We start from the raw sequence: 26,034 nt of genomic DNA, 5'->3' as shown, positions 1-26,034 counted from the left end.
CTCCGGTGTGTCCTAAATCTAAATTAAGATCAAGATAAGATTATTATATGTTCGTTTTCGGCACAAATAATAGCTTTTGAAATCTGGAGGGTGTTAAAATATTTTGCTAAACTGCGAAGGTAGATTAGCGCTCGTGCTTGCCAAAGCTCTGAAGCTTCCATTACAGCTGGTCTCGAGGGAACGGAGCTCACATTAACCGCTAAATGAATATTTGACGAGGTCTCATTCCAAGGTATTATTCCGACAAACGTGTCCCAACTGGACTTTCAAAGGGTCAGAGAGCAGTCGTTCAATTAATCATATAAACACAGCATTGGTTGTACTGGCTGAGAATATTTGGTAAACTAGCCTAATTTTAAAGACGGCTTCCTATTTTGTTTGAAGCACAGAGTAGGCCTATTTTTTTCTCTCTGGGTGCGCTTTCTCTCGCCAAATTAGGCGTAGTGTTCATGGTGTCGTTTTAGATTAGTTTTGCCAGACGTGCATAAAACTGTCTTCTGCGTAAATGTTACAAGAAGTGACGATCATAATTCGTCGTGGACATAAACAACTTTTGGTTTATTTAGCTATTTGTCATTAGATGCGTTGGGATGAAGAGGATGTAGACAGAAGGCCTAGCAGACAAGTCGCTGGCTAAATAAATCCACTTTTTAGCGTCAGGTCTGTTTATTTTTCACACAGCTGAAGCAGTGTTTGAGGGCTCTAGTCTTGTGCGTCATAGAATAAAGGCAAATAGCAATTAATATACAGAGGACGATCATTTTATTGGAATATCACTAGCAGAATGGTCCGACATGATCAGCTTAAAGTTGGAGAAAAGGGTTGCAGTGGTGTGGTTGTGGTGTTAGTGGAAAAGCAACAGGTGGTAAGCTGGATGCCCTATTTCCCATGCTACTGCTTTCTCATGGTGGACATTGCAATGCTGGCGCAACAAATGCATGCAAGAAAGGAAAACAGGGTTTTCGCTGTATAGTCTTAGATCATGTCTGACCAAAGATTCGTACTAGGCCTATATATGTTTTTTTATTATTATTATACAAACGTCAAAAGTGCACATCTACATGCGCTTGTCTGTCCAACCAACCCCAACCCACCCCACGTCTGCTGGCCATAGAAGGCTAACCCCCTTTTTTTGCAGCTGAGGATTTTTCAAGCAATACTACAACAATGCCATTGCGTCAAACTAAGCAGGATTCCATCTTTTTCCAATCTACAATGGCCTTATGATCCAGGTTAACGGAGGATTTAGGCATAGCCTATAATTAACATTTATAGATCATAGGCCTATCATAACAATAACAAATTAGTAGGCCTATTCGCGTTTTAGTTTAAAATCATTTAAAAAATGTTTCAGGGTTAATCCTAGGCCTTGTCATAAAGTTGTTTCACGGATTTTTGTCGTCTTTATTTATGATGTCGCTTTATGTTTTTTTTTTTTTGTTTGTTTTTTTTTACAAACTTTGGAAATTATACCGACTTTTTTCTTGCACTGTCAGCAACTTCCCATCTTTAATCATATAGCCTATTTATTTATTGGGGGTGCTGTGGTTGGAGAGAGAGAGAGAGAGAGAGAGAGAGAGAGAGAGAGAGAGAGAGAGAGAGAGAGAGAGAGAGAGAGAGAGAGAGAGAGAGAGAGAGAGTGTAACGCTGCATTGTGCCATACGCTGAATTGAAAACTGTCAGAGATGTCGTCTATTTTATCAGTCTCTCGTGGAGTGAATGGCAGTCGCTCCCTGATCCAGTGCAGGTGCAGAGAGAGTCTGGGGGATGGGGCACACACTCTCTCTCTCTCTCTCTCTCTCTCTCTCTCTCTCTCTCTCTCTCTCTCTCTCTCTCTCTCTCTCTCTCTCTCTCGCTCTCTCGGGTCAGGCAAAAATGCGCATTCTCTCCAATAGACCACACACTGTCAACCAGCATGGCATCAGCTATGCGCCGCTCAAACTGGCCCGCTTGCTCCAGGACTCGCCTGAGTTCATTTTTGAGTTTCTGTAATCACCGCCTGTAGTCATACAGCCTACATTACGATTTAGGGGGAAACCTTTTATACCGCCAGTCTTTCAAAAGACAATGTTTGTAGTTTACAATAGACAATAAGAAAAATGTGGAAAGGGCAATAGCCTAGATATGTATTTAATTTCACATAGGCATAATTTTGCTTTGTGTTATGTTCATGTGATCATTCTTTTGGTACCTAAATGGCTGTCCAAGTGTGCATCATAGTCTGATGGTCTTACAACAGACTGCTATTTTACCACGAGCGTGCCGATACAGTCCTCGAGACCCCATCGCGCTCCAACACAGCTTTTAAATCAAATCCTCAAGCAATGAGGGCAAGGTACCTATGTTTTTCTTAGTGAGTTTTGGGTGTCACGTGGAGATAATATATTCAAAGAACACACGGCACATATTGCGAGGGATCCAGCGTAAGTTCAACGTAAGTTTCACTCTTCGCTTAAAAAAAATATCTATCCAGTAGGCCTGTTCGTGGAAAAATGTACCTTACTGCCCTGATACGCGACGAATCGTTGCAGGTTCACAGTGTTGGGATATAGGCTGGGCATTTAGATTGCATTACATAGGCCTACATTAATTGGAACATATTAAAAACAAGTTTTCCATAGCCTACACATTTTCTCTATCCAACAGACTGAGAGTTTGAGGGGGTTGTCATAGGCCTACATTTATAAAGTTTGTCAACGCCCTGGCCATAATGTCTGTGAAGGGTAAAATATGAAGCAAACTGTGCTGGTGGACGTCTGCACATTGTCTTATTTGAAATTCAAGTCAATAATGCTCTTAATAGCGTTATAACAGCGGGTAATTGGCCACCCCCTTTCACCTCCTCTCCAAACAGCAATGTAAATTACAATCTCCTTCTTATTTAATAACGTCAAACGCCTCGCTGGATTGGCCCCGACAGTGAAGACCCTTCAATGCAGTGTTGTTGGGAGGGGACAATGCACATCTAATTGTGGAGTTTTGTAGGAGCTGAGCTGGCCAGTGTGCGGCGAAGAAATCTAAAGCAACGGACTGCTGTAATACATTTCTCAAAGGGAATCGTATAAAATGAAATAAAGCATTTTATTTCCTTTTAATATCTTAGCTGTTTTGTGGAAAACATATTGACAGTGCCAATCGTTCCTTTACTTTGAAATATGACCTTAGATTTTGGACAGGGCCAACTGTTCGCTCGTCGAGGGACTTCTAAATGCCTGTTTGTATCGACAGGAAGTGAAATCTATGTATTTCACACATGACGCTGGTATCCATGCGCCTGTGGGTGCATCGCAGCGCGTCGCGAAAGTAGAATTGTGCGCAGCACGTTTCCTTATTTTGCGCATCAATTGTACAGCAACAAGGTTATCCATATAGGCGACAATGGGGGAGGCGCAAGTGTTTCTGCGTTTCCACAGAGTCCACCCCATGCTTGGAACAATATATGCTTTGATGCAGCGGTTCAGTCAGCAGGGGTGTTCGCAGCGATGCAGATCAAGCACGCTTTTAATGGACCAGTGGCATAGCCTGGGAGCTAAACGGAGAGGGGAACACAGTGGTGGGAGGCGACTGCACTGGTGTGTGTGTGTGTGTGTGTGTGTGTGTGTGTGTGTGTGTGTGTGTGTGTGTGTGTGTGTGTGTGTGTGTGTGTGTGTGCTTGTGTGCGTGCGTGCGTGTGTGTGCGCGCGCGCTCGGAGGGGAGCCAGGGACCTGGATTGGGAGTTGGGGGTGGAGGGTACTTCCAGACAAACGTTGCTGTGCTGCACGGATGCAAAGTTTGAAGTACAGCCAGGCCAGCTTGCAAGCCGGTTATTGGCAACCGGCTTTTTCTGTAAAAGATGTTTGGCCCGTTCCAGTAAATCACCCTCTATGTGGCCTGTGCTTTTATATGCTGCCTCATTTGCGTGTGTTACCCGCTTTTCTTCGCATGGCTTTCGCCAGGCCCTACAAGCGTAGGCCCACGTTTACATAGGCTAGATTTTAGGTTTAATCGTGAAGTCTGGTCAAACATCTAATGCTGCTGGTGGTGTGTATGTGTTAGGGGGGGGGGGGTGCATAACCTCGCTATTCAAAGCTGAGCTTTATAAACAGCAGTTGATCTGTTTTATAACTTGAGCTGCATTTGAAACACTTTGTTTGGCATTTGAAAACCCACAGTCAGTGACAACGCGACATTTTAGAAAAGTTTTTAGAGACAGTAAGATTGACAGTAGACTGGTAGGCCTAGTCTATGAACACATCAGCCTCTGCTAAAAAGAAGCCTCAACATGGACAATACAACAATGTGGATCGAAAGACTCAACAATTAGCAGGTGGCAAAATCAAAATGTCATTCAGCACCCAACGAATTTCTTCAGTTGTAACATTTCCCTGATATTTGTAAGGATGGTGGTTATGTGTGACATAGATATGCCACGTATTGTTTGTTGGGGGGAAAGAGGGCACCGTCACACCCAGGCTGTGAACTTTCTTTCTCCGTTTCCCAGCAGTCTCCGTGGCCATTAGGGGCTGTCATTAGGGAAGCCATTCTAGACAGCAGCTCCGTGCAAGAGCTCCTCAACAGCACATGTCTTTGTTCTTCTCTCCCCCATTCCTCCCAATTTCAGGCTTCGCTTGTACATACCATCATCGTTGATTAATGGCGTTATAAGCATCTGTGTTGCCCTATTTAGCAAGACATGTTAATGCCAAAATTAGAACTATTACCCCGCCCTTTTTATTTGTTTTGCCGCGGTTGTATCAAACGGACCCCCGAACAATCGGTGGGAATTGTGTCAAGTGAGAGCTGGCGGATGTAACTGGCGAGTGTATGGCAGCTCAAGTTAGTATTGTCATCAAACAAGAAGCTGAGATTATGTAGCCTACTGGAGGGGGGGGTGTATTTATCATCATCGCTGCGTCGCAGACAGGCAGCAGCTTGCTGCGCCCCCTCTGTTAAATTCGGCTGGCTTTTGTGTGCTTTTAGAATAAAGGGTTTAGAAAAGTTTGTCTGGACGCTCAATGGGCCCCACAACGGCTCTTTATATTTCTCTGGACAAGCCCCCTGCTCCTCTGAATGGAAAGGCTACTCGCCGAACGCGTGGGCTTGTTGACAAACCAACTAATTTGTCAAAAATAAGCTATCGTCTCAGCATGAGATGTAATGCAGCCTACATGTGATAATTCTGTTTACATCAAAACATAGGGTTCATTTAATGAATTAATCAATTAATCAATATACAAATCCCAGGAGACGGCAAAAAAATGTGTTTTAATCATTTCATGTTTGAATCTGGATAACTCCCTATATCCCCATTTCTGTCATAATGAAAGGTAAACCAATATATCTTAAATAGGAAACAATTTCTCCTGCGGTACAGCTGTCTAATTGTATATGTGTATGCTGTCTACCAATATAATTCTGACTTTTAAAAGTAAATGTTGTGTGCATGCACGGTCTTAAACGTGGATGATTAAAAATGCGTGCGTTAAATACAATTACGCGCATGATTTCGCGCCAGAGGTAAATTATATTCGTCAACTAACGACTGTCTGAAGCCATCTCTACAACCAGAGGAGAGGAAGGAAGTCGCTTCAGCGGGATCCATACATTTGCGCCAAACTAATTAAGGCGAAATTCAAGAATTGCTCAAGAAGTGCGGTCAGTGGGTCTTCCAGTCTCCTGAATGGCCCCTGTCCTGTCCCTCCGTCAGACAGTACTGTGCTGGAATGCAAAAAGGGGGTCTTTTCTTTCACTCCCCCGTCTCTAGGGACCCATTCAAGCGTCCTCCTGTTATGTGGAGGATGGAAAGCACTGGCTCAAAATGCGGCACATGTTTTAGGAGAGCTGAGTCCTGAAGCCAATACTCGGCCGTATTATTATGCGCCACTCCACCCTCCACCCATCCACCCCCTCTCATAATACGTGCACGTGTTGATCATTATGTGAGCGATTTCGTTCATTTCAAATACAAGTCAACGAATCACAAGCGAAACAAGCGCAAGTAATCGACATTTGCCCCCTAGAAATGACCAAAGACACCAGCCTGACGCCTAGAGATTGGAAAGTTCAGGGCGCACAATCGAAGACACACAGTCAGCAATCTAATAACTTGAAACAACAATAAGAAATCCCTGCAAGATTATCAGTTGTTGTTGACTATTTAGTCAATAGACAAGCACATATACTACTACTAGACTACTACTACTAGGCTACTACTACTACCACTAATAATAATAATAATAATAATAATAATAATAATAATAATAATAATGGTATATTCAGTGTTTTGAGAGCGAAGATGGCCATACAGTCACGACTAGTTTACGGTCTAAGCAGGTTAAAACTGCGCCATTCTCTCTGTGCCACTCAGCCAGTGCATCTGATTGTAAATAAGCGGAGTTCACACGCCGATCGAGTGACTGTTGGGAACAAGCGGACCATTTTAATCAGGTGGCTATCTCCCTATCGTGGAGATCAGAGCCCCGCCACTCCCGGGCTCGTCATTGTGTCCTCACAGCGAAATGACATCTCCCTCAGAAAAGCGAGGCGAGGATGAGATTTCAACTGTCTATGCGCTAAACTTTTCATTAGCAAGCGCACCGTAGGCTACAGTGAATCTGCGTCGTCATTAAACATAGATGAATGGCGTTTCTATCCACGACGCGAACTTTTGTCTGGTCTAGTTTACTTTCCTGCTCTTTGACAGATGGTGTAGGCTAGTTTTCTTATGAAAGTGTTAATTTGTTACTAATAGCCTAATGCTTGTTTTGCCAGTTGGTATTACCGTTGATTTCTTTAGACAATGTCACCAGTATTTGTTTAGTTTAAGAACGCAATGTCACTTCGAATAATCTTTACAATAAGACAAGGAGATTATGGAGTGCACACCTCATTTTTCCCTTCACATCTCGGTCTAAACGCTGTCTCGCATTTGCTGGAGAAGCGAGTCTGGCAGGACGCCAAGTCAAGTTATCATTCCCGGAGGGAACGACAGGGATCCGTGACAGCTGGACCTTTTCTATTGATTATATGACACTGTGGGTCATTTACGGTGTTTTGGCGCGCTGTTGAATGGGACATCAAACCGATTAACATCTTTTGGCCCTCTCGTCCAGCCGGCAATAATAAAGTCAGTCCATCATAATTTGACAAGTGTCCTTATATCTTAAGCGCGCGTTTGGTGTTGAAGCTTTATTTTGCCTCATAAAAGGGCATCTTTGTCATCAAACGGCATCATGGGTGCACTCTTCTGCCTCATCTCATGGGATAAAATGCCCATATCCACACATGCGTGCGTGCGTGCGTCAACACCGAGCGTGAGCGTCCTCGGGTACAGAAAAAAAGAAAGAAGGAAAGAAAAAAAAGATGACGCGGGAGATGCAGACAGAGGCAACGGTGCATTAGTCGTTTGGTTGCTCAAAGGAGCAGGAGGATGCTCCTGTGGGTATTTATTCGGTGGGAAAATGAACACAAGACACGACTTTTATTGATTATTTGTCATCTTCTCTTATGACTGTCATTCTTAAGACAGACGACTATCTGTCTCTCAGGCATAAGGCTGGAAATCTCACAACTGTGCCTGTTAAGGGAGCCTACCAGGGTTGACTATGTCAAATTTAACAGTGTTATTGTTTTATTGTTATATACACTTTTTAGATACAGGGAACTGTTAAGTAACAATGAAGTGAAGCAACAAAAAAATGCACGGCTGGACAGAAATTCTATCAGTTACTAAAAGTTATTGAAATAAATGCAGGAGTTGAGGATTTGTGTTGTTTCAATGTATGCAAACTTTATTTTAGCCTATTTAGCTTGTGTTTTTTCAATGGGTGTTTTACAGTTGGGTATCAAGAAAGCAAAGGGGAAAAAAGTGGGGGAAGCAGCATTTGTATTACTGCTCAGTAGATTATTGCGGCTTCTGCTCCCCCTCAGTCTCTGGAGTTAGCAGGATAAGCTTGGAGCGCCTCGTCACCCCGGTAACTGCCAGAACAATTCCGTTGAAGTTTGAAGAGGTCAGCTGGCGGGGTCAACAGCTCCAGCCGCTGCCTCTGCCAACTTCTGTTGGGCCTGAAACTTTTTTTTTTTCCTTTTGGGGGTGAGTGAGCAAGCAAGGCGTATTCCTCCCCCAGACTGAGCCTGGGTGGTGGTGGCAGGCAACTCAAAATCTGATATAAACTTCTTGAGTCAGTTTGCTGCCCGGGCACTCCAGGTGGCTTGCGAAATCGATTTTAACCCGGCGACCCTGTGTCTCTCGGAAGCTGCGGTGGACAACGTTTAGTTAGCAGTGACAGGTTTTCCCCAAGAGTGCTGTGAAGCTCACGGGGGCAAGTTCAGGATGTTGAGGGATAGTGGACATATGAGCTTCACTGGAGATGGCAGTGTTGGCCATTAAAAGACGATTTATTAGGGGTTTTTTAGTTGAAAAATGGCCAAGGAAATGAAAGAATATGAGTATCTTGTTGTCCTCCTTGCATCGTGCGTAAGCATTAAGGCCTGGAGGCAACCCATTTTCACACCAGAAGATGGTCCTACGCTGACCTGGGGTCTGTAGTGTAGCACAGGAGTCTCAACCAGGGGTAGCCTACCTGTACCACTGGGGGTACACTACATGAGCACACTGCAAAGGGCACAACATTGAATAGCAACAAATGTACACAGCACCATCACATTGGGATAGAGGCAGAGATATAGAACATGAGATAAGGGTATTCATGGTATGTAGGGAATAGATTGCACTCTGCTTCCTCTTTTTCCTTTTTCTTTTCTTTTTATTCACTCATTGCGGGGTCAGACAGACGTTTCGGCTGAAAGAACCTTCATCGGTGTCATGGTATGGCAAAAAGGCAAAAGGTTTGTGAAATACTGATGCAGCAGCCGACCTCCGTCTCCTCTGGAGTCAATGCAGAAATCACAGAGAGCACTGAGAGTGTACAGCATGGACAGATGACTATAAGGGCATCCATTGGCGTCTGTAGGAGCTCTCAAGCCATTCACATAGAAGCTTAGCTCTGGAAATGACCTGGCACATTACCATGTCACAAATGTAGAGGAAAAATGAAACATGTTTGCGTCATTTAAAATATGGTTCATTATATTACACTTTAGTAAGTACACACTTTACATTACACTCTATGAAGTGCACACACTCAATCAAAGTGACTCACAGTAGTCATTGGTCAGTATGATCAGAATGCGTATAAGGGGCAAATGAGTGGAAATATGTCTGTGTTCAAAAAAATATTGTCATGGCATTTCCTAACACCTGTGCTCGCATTTCAACTCCACACTCTCGGAAAAAAAGTTACCGATCCGTACCTTAAAAGGTACAAACTTCCATATACATTGTACAACAAATTTCACTTATTTTTGATTTTCATTTAAAAATGAAATAAAAATAAATAATAATAATAATAATAATAAGAGTATGGGCTGGTAAAGGTTTGAACACAAAATCAAGGCCACCTCTATCAAGAAACTGAACAAAAGGCCTATATACGGTGCTTAATTACACTTGCAGTACTTATTTACCCATATTAAGTCAGATACCCATACTGATGCCTTATGTATGAAGCAGGGACAGGCGGATTAAACAAAAAGCCACATGTCACTGTACCATTTGGACAAAGATCTGTATAATGTTAAGTGTAGGCTGCGTACATCCTGTATCTATAGATTGGCCAAGTCTTTGTACTGCAACAAAAAGACTAAATCAAACACTAGTTTTCAACAGCACAAAGCATTAATTTTGTCTTGTGGTTTGATTTCACACCACTAATTTGGGTAAAATTCAGCACATGGCTCATTTTCACTTTTGCTCTTCAGCTAAGAGATTGAAATGTTTGAGCATTAACTGTTATAACAATCCCACTCTAATACACTGGAATACTTCATAGCCTACACAGTCTGCATGGCGTGATTAAAAATTGAATATATGCTTAAAAACTACTGTTATTTTAATGACATTCAACTTAGTCTTCTTGACACACAGTACTTGGAGGGCATTAAGACTACCTATGCATGAACACATGGAATTGTGTGCATAAAAATATCAATTCCAGCTGTTGTCCCAAGTGATGGCAGATGTATATCACAACTGATGGTCTCAACAAGCTTATTTTTCCTATTGTCCACTCCTATTTGCAAAATCACTCCAGATCTGACAGATTGCCAGTGTATATCCTGTAATTCAGTAATTTCAGTGAAACCTGCATAGGTTTGTGGGTTCAAGGCCTTTATAGAATGTAAAAGAACATCCTATACATGGGTCCACCGTGTTTATAAACACGATGTTGTGAGGAGGGGCAAGACACTGGTAGCAAACCATGTGAGCTTTTTTTTTTTACCGACAGCAGTTTCCAACAATCAGAGATTGAGTTGTGCGCAGCTAGTGTCGCGCAGCCAGGAGAAAACAAAAATGTAGAACCCATGTATCGGCACTGCAGTCTTCTTATGGACTGATGGTATGAAGAACTGGTATGAACACAGCCGGTCGGCAGATTAGCACTTTAGTGCCGAACGTAACTGATGGCACCGGCACCGGCTCCGTTCTGATCGACCTGTTAACCCTACAAGTGCACCTGTCCAAGTGCCCTAATTGTACAGGTACAGCTTGGTCATATGGAATATGTGGCACTGGACTGTAGCTTCTGAATTCAAGTTCCCTGCTAATAAACTTGTGTCTGGGAGTGTTTACCAGTGTGCAGACCTTTATTTTTGTTCTCAGTTTTATTTTTTGGGGGTCCAGCACCTTCACTGTTGTGATGTGCACACATTCTCTCTTCTTTTGAAGGGCACTGGGTCATATGTGTAGACACATCTGTTATGGCATGACGGCAAGACAGGAATTTGCAAAGAAGGTGTTAAAATAAAATGTGTGTGTTTGATGACTTTTGGGATTTGAGACACAAGGTGGGATTTCCAAGTTAATTATAGCCGCAAGCGGCGATGACGGGTCCTCGCACCTACGTTGCAGGGCCGGGGCATACCGCCAACGCCCCATCATCATTTTTTGTTTGTCTAAGTGAGATACACACAACATTCTTTCATGCAACATGCACTAAAAAGGGAAAGTAAATGTGAAAAAACGCTCCGTAATTCTTCATCATCAATGATTTGAGCTCATGTACAAAAAATATGAAGCACATTGTATGTACGGTGTAGGACAAGTACATCACATTCCATTGTGCACATATTTCAAAAGAGTACAATTATCTCACTTCCTTTTGGCCGTGGCCATGGCCTCCTTTGACTTTATTTGTTCGTCTTAGTGAGAAACACGATTCCACCCGAGATGGAGTCTTTAGCTTGTACTGTATGCTGGCAATGACCCTTAATTCAAAAATACTTAATTTCTAACACTTCCTTCATCTACCACATGGTGTCGCTATGTCAGAATTTCAGTGATCGTTAAATCGTGATTGTGAAATGTTCGTAATCGTAATCATCATACAAATCATCCCGTGAAGGAACCGTGTTGGAAAATGCTGCATAATGAATTTCAGACATTTTTTCCATTTTTTTAATGATACCTAAATTCATAAAGCCATCATTTTGTTATATTACAAAATATCAAAAATCCGCCCACTATTCGGAATCGACAATGCTTTGAGCTCATGTACAACCTATATGAAGCACATTGGATGTACGATGTAGGACAAGTACATCACATTCCATTGTGTATCAATTTCAAAAAAGTCAAATTCTCACTTCCTGTTGGGTGTGGCCCTGACATTGTATGACATTTTTTGTTCGTCTTGGTGAGATACATCATAACCAAATTAAGGGTCCATACCATGTACTGAACACCAGCCCGCCCCTTAATGCATAAATAAATACATCTTTTCTAGCACTTTATTCATCTACCACATGGGGGCGCTATGTCAGATTGCCATTTTAGTCGCATAAAAAATTTCGTAGTCATCATACAAATTATGCTGTGAAGAGACAGTGTTGAAAAATGCTTAATAATGAATTGATGGCATTTTTTTTAATATGATACCTAAATTCATAAAGGCATAACCTTGCTATATTACAAGATATCAAAAATCAATACCGCAATTCTTCATCGTCAATGTCTTGAGCCCATGTACACAGAGTTTTAAGTGAATCGGATGTCACATTCCATTGTATGTCATTTTCAGAAAAGCCCAAATATCTCACTTCCTGTTGGGCGTGGCTATGGCATCGTATGACCTTTTTTGTTCGCCACACACCGCAAAAAAGTTTCTGAGTCTGTAGCTTAAACCAGGGATTCTTAACCATAGGGCCGCGGCCCAAGGCTGGGCCGTGCTCAGAAACCTGAGGGCTGCGGAAAAGTTTCAACCTCGCGCATGTGGGCCGTGAGGGGCCGTGCAACTGCAATATCAAATAAAGATGCTGAAGACAGCCTATGTCTTTTTTATTCTAGCGCAGTTCTGCTGTTTAAATTAAATGATCACGCTGCGCACCGCTGTTTTTTTTCAATAGTGGAAGACGTCGTCAAAGACGGCAATACACTTAGCAGTACACGAATGGAGGAGAAATTACCAAGTGGTGTGAAGTGTAATTTGCCGACGTCTTCTCTCATCATGTCTAGTTACAAGATAAGCGATTGCGTTACTCAAAATAAACATTGACTCTGTGTGTGAACGTCGAAACGCTAGTCTTGGCGCTTGCCCAATAAAACAAGTTAATTTCTACATCTGAAGATGCTCCGGTGATTCCTTTCTTCCCCTGCATTTACCAAGTCCTTTCCCGAGATGCACCAGATTGTGAAGTGCAGGGGCGCGGAGGATAGGCTATCTCTCTTTGCTACGTTACTCAAAATAATTCTGTTTACTGACAAAGCGAAACCGTTAGCCATATGTCCCCCAAAATACATTTATTTCATGATATTAGGCTACAAAGCTTTCCGTTTTTGACACCCCTCCATGAGGCTGAGGAATTGCGTCGCATCTGCACATCACTAAGTAAACACGTTTTGAATCAACGGTCAGAAGATTCATCACAAATAGCTAACAGATCTGTCACAAATGTCAGAGAAGCATTCAAATGTATGAATGGCTGTAACTTGATGCATTGTGAGTGGATTGGGTTTATCATTGAATATAGAAGAATGAGCACAATTAATACAGTTTTTCCATTACAAAATGAATTAATAGGCCTATAGCTTCATTGATAGCCTGCTATTGTTTAACATGATTAAATTATTTTAATAATAATAATAGGCCTAATAACAATAATATAATATAATATAATATAATATAATATAATATAATATAATATAATATAATATAATATAATAATATAGGCCTATTTATTTGTGGGCATGGGCAATATTAGATGGGCCCCAGGTCATTCTGCACTGAAAAAATGGGCCTCAACGTCAAAAAGGTTAAGAATCCCTGGCTTAAACTATACTTTGGCCCCACCCCTATACACGTTTGGGGGCGTGTCCTCTCCCCCGTGCACCATCAGGGGTTAATATTCGGTGTGTGAGTAGCGGTGGCCATTTCTGATTTGTGTACCAAATGCCATACCAAGTGTCCGAGCACAGGAAGCACCTGAAAAATGTCCCAAGAGCGCAGAACAAGGAGAAGAAAAAAAATAATAATAATAAGAATAATAATAATCTTTCGAAAAACAATAGGGCTTCGCACCGAGAGGGCAAAGGGCCACGCTGTGGCCCTTGCACTTCGGTGCTCGGGCCCTAATTAATTACCTTCACATGTCGGGTGATGCTTAGATGAGTCATTATTAGGTGAAGGGTTACTCTCCCCAAACACTTTCACGGTCGGCTGTCAGAAACTGCCTCTTATAACTTTTGGCTGACAGGCCTGAACAAACGTCAGAAAAAAATCCTGCCAAAAGAAAATCTGAATTTACTTACCACAGCAGTTCACATACTCACCGTTGTATGAACTGTTGGTAATGGTGTTGGTAATGGTGTTGGGATGAAAAACGGTCAAAACCATGAGTCGAGGGGGAGAAAAAAAACATTTTTATATTAATGTGCCTCACATTACTTTCTTTGTTGCGAACACGGGGGCAGTAGTAGTCCTTGGGCGCTTTTTGCTTGACATCAGTTTGATGATTCAGTTTGTACGTAGTGTATTCAACAAGACATTTCAAGGCTCCCCCGTTCCTTCCTTTCAATGCCCCCCACACAGACACTCTTTAGACTGCAGGAAATGTCTACTGTACTGTGCTTTAGCCCTGGTTCATTGTTAGGCATTTAGACCTGTGTCATGACATGGATGATGGGGGCCTTTGCACTTGCACTGGAAGGTTCCCTCAGGTCCTCAGCTGACCCAGAGGGCTGGGTAAAATAAAGTGCTTCAGTGCTGGGTGCTGCACCTTGAAGGACTGCCTCAATTTTTTGGGGAGATTTTAAGCCGTCGGTGAATCTCTGCCAGAGTACATCAAAGGGGGCCCCTGTATCCGTATCTCCAAATCGCAGTGCATGTCAACTTCCTCTATGATTCTGATTAGTGTGTGTGTGTGTGTGTGTGTGTGTGGTTGTGTGGGTGCGTGCGTGCGTGCGCACGTGTGTGTGTGTTGTGTTGTAGTAGTAGTTGTTGTACAGTTGGGAGTAGGGAGAGTCAGTGAACAAAGGGCAGCACAGTCTCTTCAGTCTGACAGTGATCCCATTTGTTTGGTGTTTAAAAGCTGAGGCTGGGCATCGCTGTGGATGTGAGTGTGAGAGTAAGTGAATGCACTTGTGTGATTGTGTGAGTGCGTGTGTGAGAGAGATATTGTGTGTGTATGTGTGTGTGTGTGTGTGTATTTGTGTGAGTGAGTGTGAGAGCGAGACAGAAGAGTGTGTTTGTGTGTGTGAGTGTGTGTGTGTGTGAGTTTGTGTGAGTGAGTGTGAGAGAGAGACAGAAGAGAGAGAGAGAGAGTGTGTGTGTGTGTGTGTGTGTGTGTGTGTGTGTGTGTGTGTGTGTGTGTGTGTGTGTGTGTGTGTGTGTGTGTGTGTGTGTGTGTGTGTGTGTGTGTGTGTGTGTGTGTGTGTGTGTGTGTGTGTGTGTGTGTGTGTGCGCACACTTATAATATAGTGAGAGGGTTGGAGTTTAGAGCGTGAGCTCCAGTGGATTGTGTCTGATTGTGTTTGATTACGTTTGAGTGCAGTTTTGCTTTTTTTGCTCCCAAGAGCTGGTGGCGACCCCTCTCTGCCGCGGTGGGCCCCCTGGGGAAATGTGGGGAGAGGCGGAGAGCACACACACACACACACACACACACACACACACACACACACACACACACACACACACACACACACACACACACACACACACACACTCCTCCCTTCACTCCATTACACTACCACCGCCAGCCTGCCACACACACACACACACACACACACACACACACACACACACACACACACACACACACACACACACACACACACACACACGCGCGCACACACACACACACACGCATCATCAGGTGGAACTGTGTGTGTCTGTGTGTGTGTGTGTGTGTGTGTGTGTGTGTGTGTGTGTGTGTGTGTGTGTGTGTGTGTGGCAGAGCTGCCTCTTGGGGTGTTCACTGCCTGTGATGGGGATATATAGGCACGATGTAAATCTTAAACATCACAGGATCTCTGACCCATAGTGTCACCAGTCTCCACATGTGTTTTTCATGTTTTTAGAGAAATTCTTCAGTTCAGACATGTGCCGTATGTCTATATGTGTGTGTGTGTGTGTGTGTGTGTGTGTGTGTGTGTGTGTGTGTGTGTGTGTGTGTGTTTGTGTGTGTATGCATGCGTGTGTGTGTGTGTGTGTGTGTGTGTGTGTGTGTGTGTTTGTGTCTGTCTGTCTGTCTGTCTGTCTGTCTGTCTGTGACGCATGCACGCATGTGTTCATGTGTGTGTTTGCGTATATACAGGTATATATGTGTACATACATGTCCATACATATGTGAGTGAGGGGAGTACCTATATGAAGGTGGGTGTGGTTGCTGTACATTATTTGCTCACCCCAACTGTAGTAGTGTTATCCTGGATCCAGCCAGTCCTCTGTGCCCCATGTCCCCGTTAATATTATCAGAGTTTTGCATGCGCTCCATAAGGACTGGCCTGCCTGTCTTGGCCTATTCTGCACTTCTCAACCCCTCTCTCTCTCTCTCTCTCTCTCTCTCTCTCTCTCTCTCTCTCTCTCTCTCTCTCTCTCTCTCTCTCTCTCTCTCTCTCTCCTCTCCTCTGTCAACATTAGCACTCCGGGCCAAAGGTGATCAGTGACTCCGCTCCTATGCAAATATTTCCCCAGGCCGTTCGTTCGTTTGTGGAGGTGGTGGAAACTCCGCACATAGAGAATCACGTTGCCGTTCAGTCCACTTTTTTTTGCAGTGTTTCGTCCACAGAAACTCACAGAGAGTTCTCCAAACTCCACAAACTAACACCACTCCACGATCAACAAAGAACTTCCCTCTTCTCTTCTTCTCTTTTTGTAATCTTCCTCTCCCCATCTCTACCTCTGTTTGTGTTTTAGTTTCTGTTTCTGTGGAGTGTTTTAAGGGCAGGGAGGAAGTAAACAAAAGAGGCCATGCCTCATATACCTGATATCTGATTTTAATGACTTCCTGGTGGCTACGCTCAGCAAATAATATCATACACATATCACAGAAAAAATATGCAAATGCTGCTTTTTGAAAACAGGTGACAAGTATAGAGGCTCGCTTTAGCAGTCCACATGTAGGGGAGCAGCAGCAGCATTTTTGTGTATGACCATATTTAAGCTTGTGCCACAACCTACTTGTAGGAGTATGTATTTGTCTTTAAAGTTTTATGTTCGTTGTATGTGTGCATGTATGTGTCCTTTATCCGGAAGTTGTACATTTGTTGTATGTGTGAGAGTGTATGCTAATATCTAATATCCATTTATGCATGTGTGTTGTATGTGCCGCTACCTCCATTGTAGTTGGTAGTAGTAGTTATGAATGTTTGTTTTGAGTTTGTTTGGAGTTTGAGATCGGCCCACGATATATGTATCTTTTGTTTATGTCCATCTGTGTGAGTGCACATAGATCATTGCCTCCGTGTGTGTCCATGTGTGTCCGTGTGTGTGTGTGTGCGTGCACTGTGCTATGTTTGTGCTCGTAGTAGGGCTGGGTATCACAGCCATGTTCCTGTATCGATTCGATTTCGATTCCTAGGGCTTTGAATCGATTAATCACGATTACATTCGATTCGATACGATTCATTCCGAATTGATTCAATCCGTTCCCTTCTTGGTGCAAGGATTTCGCCCAAAAGATGCTGTTGCCTATGTTTATATAAAAATGTCAAAGGGCTGTGGCTTGACAGTGTCGACAGATTGCTCATTTGTAATAAGTAGGCCTAGGCCTAATTGACTAATACCTACTGGGTATTTTCCATAGACCTAAATTAAACAAAAATATCAAAAAGAAAAAGAACAAAAAAAATCGATTTTGTGCCCTGTGAATCGATTATGATTTTTTTTAATGATATTGATCGATTATCGATTAGATCGATTATTTTACCCAGACCTAGCTCGTAGTATTGTGCGTTTGTGTATATGTGTGTCTGTGTATGTGTGTATGTTTTAGAGAGTGTGAGAGAGAGGGAGAGGGACTGAGAGAAAGAGAGAGAGAGAGAGAGTGCTGGTGTGTGATGATGATTAATGAGGTATTTTTGGCAAGTTGGCATTACTCATCAGTACCATGGCAGTTTTGTTTCGAAAGTGCTGGTGCTGGTGGAATGGGGGATTTTGGGCCATCAGCAGTGCGTGATGTCAGCACACAGGACAACAAAAGAGGAGCCCAAATCCGTGGCGTTTGCAGCCTGACGGGGGCCCTAGCAAGGGCTGAACACAGGGCTCCTTTCAGTGACACTGACACACACACACACACTCACACAGACACATACACACATGGACACAGCAGGACACACACACACACACACACACACACACACACACACACACACACACACACACACACACACACACACACACACACACACACACACACACAGCAGGACGCGCACACACACACACACACACACACACACACACACACACACACACACACACACACACACACACACACACACACACACACACACACACACACACACACACACACACACACACACAGCAGGACGCGCGCACACACACGCACACAAACACAGCAGGACATGCATGCACACACACACACACACACACACACACACACACACACACACACACACACACACACACACACACACACACACACAGCCGGACTGCGTGTTTAGAGCGCCACCATACACTGCTGGTTCAGCTCCTCTCTGACCAGCCCTCCCTCCCCTACTTTGGCTTCACTCTAAAACTACTGTTTGGCTACTCTCTTAACATCACGTACATATAGTATACCAAAGGATTAGGCTTTCATTTGTGGCCGGAGAGTGTATGTAAATAATTCTGCAGACTATTATATTTCAATATAATCATTAAAATAAAGTAATACAGAAAAAAATCATTTCAAAATAAAGTTTGAAAGAAGAAGAAGTTAGTAGAAAGTGGCTTATGTTCAATATTTCTCCAGTTGATGAAAATGTATACATCCTTTGGATTGCTGATTCCTGAAAGTTTGTATCTGTCGCTCAGCAACGAGTCATTGTTTTAGCTCATTAAGTTCTTAATTGAATAATTTGTTTGGCAGAGGCTGAAGGGCCTGGCCAGTAGTAAACAGATGTCTTTGTTTCACAACGCTGCTATTAATGGATGCTGCTAAGAATGGCATGAGTTTATTTGTTCTGATGCCATTATTAATGTAACCATACCATTATTAATATATATATTTTTATTCATGTATTTAAAATAGACTCTAGACTGTGTGACTATAAGGTCCCTAGGGTTCCCCGTGTGGGGAAAGACTGAAAGCACTGTATAAACAGTCTTGACTTAACAGTTTTATTAACATTTATTTCAGCCCCAGGGAGGTGAGTGACTATAGGCTTTCTGCTTAGGGAACTGGGCTTTGGTTATTACAGTCCTGCTACTAAATTATTAAAACCAGGGCTTCGAACCGGTTCAAGGAACGAAAACGAAAACCAGGAACTTTTTGTATTTTACAGGGAACAGAAACGAAACCGGAAACGTTATTATTTTTTATGTTCTGGAACGGGAACACTGATTTAAAAATAATGGTAACCGGTTAATACCGGTTAATACCGTTCCTCAAACAAACAAAAAAAGTCATTATTTGCCTGCGCACGTTACCATGGCGGCTGAGGTTCACGTCCTGTGTGACATCAGACATTCTCTGACTGAATGGAGAGAGAGCTGTAGATTACAAAGTCTTCACTCCACATCTTAATTAAGAGAAACCACTGTCATACGAAAGGACAGAGTTTGCATTGCATTATTGTAAGACATTGCAGGGAAGCGTGTGCAAAGCGCACCGACAATGTTCGGCGTAATTGGGCATCCATGGCCGCTTCAAATATGCACAAACTCACAATGTCCATCATAGTGCTCCCCGTTACCCAAGTCAGCGTGGAGCGCACATTTTCATCATTGAGGTTTATTCTCTGCTTCTCCGCTTAGGTCGTCCCTGAATGACAAAATTCTGGAGGATATTCTTTTCATCCGCTTGAATAAACAGTTTTGAATTTAGGCTGACTCATTTGCACTTCTGTCTGTCTTGGTTAACGTCAGTTAGGCCTATGGGGAGTAATCAGCTGACAGGAACGAAATTAACCGTTCCGGGAACAATATTTTTTGGTTCTAACCGGTTCGAGAACGTCAATTTATTGGTGGAACTCAGAACCGGAAACGTTATAATTCCGTTTCTGTTCGGAACGGAACGTTTGGAAAAAAATAACGGTTCAAAGCCCTGATTAAAACTATACAAAAAAATGGCGTAATATCAACATCACCAATCCAGGGCTGTAGTGACTGCTTGCCCTCAGGGGAACCGGCTGCCATATGGCAAAAAAAATGTCTCTTTGCCAACTTATTAATTTGTCATAGTCCACGTTGGAAAACGGTAAGAGAGAATTAGTGGGCCATTCAAACTAGATGCACACCTTTGTTTGTTTAATGCTGCGGCCATGACACGCGAAAGCCTTTTGTGTTTTTCCTTGCAAATCAGGATTACCTATGGTGGTGGTGGTGGTGATTGGGGGGGGGGGGTGTAGGTTATCCCTGAAAAGTTATGTGGCCGTTGAACTGAACAGGAAGACTGGCTGTATGTGGACATTTTTAACGGCAGCATGTATTGGATCTATACAGGTGTAATGCTGTCGATATGTATGTCCTGCCCATAAAAACGTATGTGGCTGTTTAACAGAGCAACGAGTCTGTCTGGATGTGGAGCATTAAATGGAAGTTTTAAGTTTGAAAATATGTTGGTGTAAGGTTAGCAACAGGCATCCTCTGGCCGTATATTTTTACTATGGAGATTAACTGAAAAGTATTTCTGGTTGCTCCTGGTTTAGTAGATTCCTTAAGCAGATGTAGGCCTACAGTATTTTGTACATTTTAAATGGCCCCTGCGGCACCTGTCTCAATCACCAATCACATTCGTATTCCTTCCCATCAGACAACATTTTCTAGCTTCACTAAAAGCCCTTATATAGGGATGATATGCATTGGTGTGTGCATTTAATGCAATGGCCCAAAAATATATACAGTATATCATCTGAGTGCCTGGACCTCTGACCTTATTCCTTCTGTTTTGCTCACTCACTGGTTGTAACTTGTTGAAAGAACTTGGAGACACACTTCAGGTGGAAACGTGTCTGCGTAAACATGGTGCATGGAACGCTTTACTAAAGAGAGTAAGCGAGGGCCCAGCCGTGGCTTAGTTGGCTGGGCACTGGTCTGCTAAGCGGGCGACCCGGGTTCGATTCCCGACCCGGGTCATTTCCCGATCCTCCCCTGTCTCTCTCTCCCACTTGTTTCCTGTCCCACTCTTCACTGTCCTGTCTAAATAAAGTTGAAAAAAAAACAAAAAAAGAGAATAAGCCAGGACTGCCTTTTCCACTCTATCTGAGAACATGGAAGCAGGTCATCGGGGGCGAGTTGAGTAGACCCACCACACCACAGCTAACCAACACCAACACGGCCACACCCTGTCACCACCCGCACAACAACAACAAGCAAAAGCTCTAGTCTATATGATGATGGACTGGAGGGAGAAGAATTATGATGGCAGGCAATGTCTTCTTTGCACTCGATCAGCGGGGGGGTATTTCACAGTGCGGAGGGGATGGGATGGAGGAACAGAGCGAAGGATCAGTTGTGTAATTGTGACAGTAACTGTGGCACAGCGCAGGCCATTCATTAGGGGGACCCGACCCAGTCTGTAATAAAGTGCTGCAGGAACGAGAGGCAGCTGGGCACTGCAGAGCCCAGACACAAGGACACTCTTTATTTCCCCGGCGAGGACTCCATACTCTGTCGTAGGCTTGTAGCCCTGTCTGTGAAAATCCTCTGATTGTACAAGCCAGCCCTGAAATTCCAATAGACATTTGCTTTGGGGGACAAACAAGACTTTCTCTTTGAGTACATTGAGAGGGAAAAAATAGAGTGGTGGTGGTGGTGGTGGTGGGTGTGGGCCTGTAGACATATAACATTAGGAAGCTTTTTGTTCATTGTTTGAAGGTTCTTTTTTTCTCTCTTTCAAGGAAGCAGATTTTATTGAGGTTACTTTTGAAAGTTTAAACTTAAAATTGTTCATCTTCTCTTGTGCAGGTATACCAACATCTGCAACGCTCGACAAAGAAATGGCGCCATGAATACCGGCAAAAAGTCCTCTCAAGAACCGCCAGCTAGCGCACAGACAAAAGAAGAGCTCTGAAGGTAATGGGAGTGGACTTCAGCAACCTTGAAAGTTGTAGACGTTCCTTCAGAAATTACAGTCAATGTTTTTTCTTTTTTCGTCACTAAGAAGATGTTTACAGTGTTGCTGAGGTCACGGTATCTGCCACTGAGGAGCCACTTGTTATTGTGCGGCTGTTATCGATTTCCCACGTTTGTGTTTATAACCGGCTGCGGAAATCAATAATGACAGATTCGTCCATGGTGAGGTCGACCCATCCCCATCCCCGGCCGGCGCGTTATTGTCAAGCCCTGCCTCTGCATTCCTCCATCGGCAGCATTCCTCCCATAGGCTGATGCAGTGTAAAAGGCAACGTGGAAGCCCTTACATACAAATCCTTCAACCTGCACTGCAGTCCCCTATTGTCTGGGCCAGCACAGATGCTACAATGGCCAGAATTCCAGGGGCTGGTTTTTTTTCTCTCTTTCGCTTTTTTTTTTCTCGATTGCCAGTTAAGTTTGACAGGAGAGGAATGTGACGTAGCTGTATGGTCGTAGGTGACATTTCTCAGAGGTGCCTGGCCCCTTGTTTAAAGGCCTGACTTGCCATGTCATTGTAAGCCTGGAACTGCCTGCCTGCCTTCTTCTGTCTCCCAATTCACCAATTCACAAGTCAAGCTGACTTGTTTGTTAGTGGGTGGAGGGCTGGGCTGGGTTGGTGGGTGTCAGAGGGGTGGGTGGGGTGATGTTGGGTGTTGGGGTACGGTTGGGTGTGTGTGGTGGGGAGGTGTAGGCCAAGCTGCACTTGCCTCTTGTGGAATGTGTCTTGTCCCTGTGAACTATTTCCTGCTTTGTCTTATGACGGCAGTTTGGCAATCTGCAGAGTTTTTCTTCTCCCGGGCCCTCTCACGGCTGGAGTAGTATTGACACACTGTCAGAGCTGGAAATGACCCAGGAAACAATGACATTCCTCCATGGCAATGGTCCACCGCCATCCGCACGTTTACATTTAAAGTTATGTGCTTGGTTAGTATGTCTGTCTGTGGGTGGAAACGGAGGTTAAACCGTAATGCAATACCAGATTGTGACCTATTTTTTGTTATTGTTAAAATAAAAAGACGACAATCTTTTCTGTATTGAATTTTAAAACGTCATGTTGGAGGAAAAGGAAATGACATCACTTCAATTGCGAAGACCTTTTTAAAGTAGCAAAACGTCACATGTTATCCAATCGTGGGAAGAGAAATGTATTTTTTTTATTGATACAGCTTCGGAGTGGTTTGAGAATGCAAACACAACTCCCACAAGGATATTTGCCCTCAAGACGGTTTAGGGTAAGACTAATTAGAACAAAAGCCAGCTTTACGGCTCGTCATTTCTCCCCGGGATAAATATGTCTCAGGACCACAACATCCTCCGTTTTTTGGAATATCAATCAAATCTGTGTTTGCTCTGTGAACTGTAATATGGGAAATGGATTGGCACTTGGCTGACAGAGCACAGCACAGGCTTCATTACATCCTTACGTCAACATGGCAGCATTGCACTCAATGCTGGGTCATCATTTGCTTGCATCATCCAGTGTGTGACTCACCCGTAGGAGACCAGTAAAAATTGAATGAATTAAATATACTATACACCACTGGTTCTCAACCTTTTTTGGCCAAACGCCCCCCTGACCTTTTTCATACGCCTGTCAATGCTTTATATACAATTTATATGAGCAGTTATGCCTCACTTACATTGCTCGGATTTTAGGTGGGCCTACCTTGTTTTGCCATGTTTTCATGCCAGCTTTGATAAAGGACCCTGACTTATGCTACTATGCCTTATGTTGTGTTTCAATTAATAAAATCCATTGTATGGTAGTTTCAACATGCATAAAAAAAACAATATTACCCCACACATTTTCAACGTCCCCCCCAATGGCTCCCTAACGGTCCCTAAGGGCTGGTATCGCCCCGTTGGGAAACACTAGTATACAATGTACATTATACTGTACATACAGTAGGTGTGTGAAATGTATTCAATTAGTAGTTACAGTTTACAGTTTTTCTGTTTACTGATGTTTATTTTAACTTCCCGAAGTACCCAATCTCTTAAGTGAGTATGTCCAGTTCAGTGCATGAAAATGTGCCATGGGTTTCAATGAGTCCTCTTGGCATAGTATGTGTCCTTTGTCCCTTGTTGGTCAGTGTGGCTGGTGCTGGCACCTTGGAACCACAGGTGTGGAGAGAGAGAGAGAGAGAGAGAGAGAGAGAGAGAGAGAGAGAGAGAGAGAGAGAGAGAGAGAGAGAGAGAGAGAGAGATAGACGGAGGGAGGGAGGGGGAGAGAGAGAGATAGAGAGACGGAGGGAGGGAGGGAGAGAGACAGAGAGACAGAGGGAGGGAGAGAGAGAGAGAGAGGAAGAGAGAGAGAGGAAGAGAGAGAGAGGAAGAGAGAGAGATTTCACAGACGGACCCCTGTCCCAGAGACGCTGGCGGTAAGTCCTTCCAAGCTAACGTGGGGACGGACGGGAAGGGAGTGAAGGGGAGGGGGACACACAAAGTGGGACCGCCTCCATCTGCCCCCAGAATTTGTTCCAGTCGTGCGTCCAGCTGCACTCGTGCGGGGAACCACAGGACCTTAGCCCACATGTTTGTGACAGCGAGAGTTTGATGAGGAGAGGGTGTAGAGTGGTGAGGGGAGGTGGATGAAGGGAGGGGAGGTGGGTGTAGAGTGGTGAGGGGAGGTGGATGAAGGGAGCTGGAGCGGTTTAAAGGGGAGGTGGGGTTGGAGGGGTTGGAGGGGTTTGGGAGGGGGGGCAGGAAGGTGGAGAGGCTCCTGCAGCACCCAGCATGGGGCTCGGATGGGGATTTTGGGGACGGACGAGGAGGGTTGGGGGGGGGTGGTATTGGGTGGGTTGGTGTTGGTGGTTTTGGGAAAGAGGGGAGCAGGGTAGGCGGTGCCCTGTCTACAGGCCTTTGTCACTGTGGGGGGAGAGGCACAGTGACCCTGCAGGGAAGGAAACGTAGTGCATCCCCCCCCCCAACTCTCTCTCTCTGTCTCTCTCTCTCTCTCTCTCTCTCTCTCTCTCTCTCTCTCTCTTGCTTTCTCTCTCTCTCTCTCTCACACACACACACACACACACACACACACACACACACACACACACACACACACACACACACACACACACACACACACACACACACACACACACACACACACACACACACACACACACACACACACACACACACTCCTCCAGCTCACCCCATGCACACCTCCCCTCTTTACCCTTGCTCCCCCTCCGCCCCATCACCTCCATCACCTCCCCTGCGCTGTACTCCTCTTTCTCCAACACCAACAGGGGGGAGGAGAAAAGAAAGCACATTACATGCTTGCAAATCAGCTCACCACTTTTTTTTAACATAGCCAGGCCTGTGTGGAGGTGAACACACATACAGCATCGACCCGTTAAATGACTGTTCAAACTATAACTATAACTTTGACAAAACTGTAGTTTAAGAAAAAAAAGTTTTGATTACTGGTATAGTGAATGGTTCTGCTCAGATATCCACAACTACTGTACAATGATGAAATCCTAACGAATATAATTGGCATCACTTTCAGGGGGAGCTGAACTATAAAAGCATTGTCAGCCACTCAGCCTGTTCAGATTTCCAAGAAGCAGTCGTGATTGTTGGCCAGTGGGAATGAAAACATTGTTTTATAGTAGTTTTATAGTTATTTGTGTAGTTATCGTTGCTGTGGACTGTCCATACGAGTGTTCTGAAATTTGAGTGAATGCTGTGGTCCCACTCCCACTAAGTTTCTGCACCTGTTCACAACTCCTCACAGCAAGCCAAGCACAGAATTAGCCTCTCAAAGCGACACCAGAGAAGTTCTGTTTTCCAGCGAAGCAGGACAAACGACTACCGGTTTGAGGCAGAAAAAGTTTTGTCGTCTAATATTTTTATCCGGCTGGATGCAACTTATACTTACTTTGAATGCATGGAAATGTTCTGCATAGTAGAGTAGAGTAGAGTAGAGTAAAGTAACTTTATTGGTCCCCAGGGGAAATTAAGGTCTCAAGTAGCTTACGTAAATACACACAAAGCATACATGGACATGGACATTTCAAGACACATTAACAAAGGCAATAGTCAGGGAGGGAAAGCATTAAGACTACAGAAAAATAAAAAGGCAATTGTGCAAAAACAAACTCTGTGAGTTGAGGTAGACAAGATTAACATGACCAGAAATGAGTGTTGACAGATACATCTATGATATAGTATTGTGGTGTAGAAGTGAGAGAAATAAGA

The 26,034-nt window shown here is 43.8% G+C and overlaps 1 long non-coding RNA gene across 1 annotated transcript in view; it reads left to right on the top strand.

Annotated features, from left to right (window-relative positions):
* LOC134451418 (uncharacterized) overlaps window positions 1–21,762 on the top strand; it is a 28,931-nt gene extending 7,169 nt beyond the window's left edge. The window contains exon 3 of the long non-coding RNA XR_010035234.1: window positions 21,661–21,762. This is a non-coding gene — a long non-coding RNA (uncharacterized LOC134451418). The remainder of the gene's footprint in view (window positions 1–21,660) is intronic.
* The last annotated feature ends 4,272 nt before the right edge of the window (window positions 21,763–26,034 follow it).

The sequence above is a fragment of the Engraulis encrasicolus genome, chromosome 6, assembly GCF_034702125.1.
Source record: "Engraulis encrasicolus isolate BLACKSEA-1 chromosome 6, IST_EnEncr_1.0, whole genome shotgun sequence".
NCBI classification, from domain to species: Eukaryota; Metazoa; Chordata; class Actinopteri; order Clupeiformes; family Engraulidae; genus Engraulis; species Engraulis encrasicolus.
This window is presented reverse-complemented; position numbering and strand designations above follow the sequence as displayed.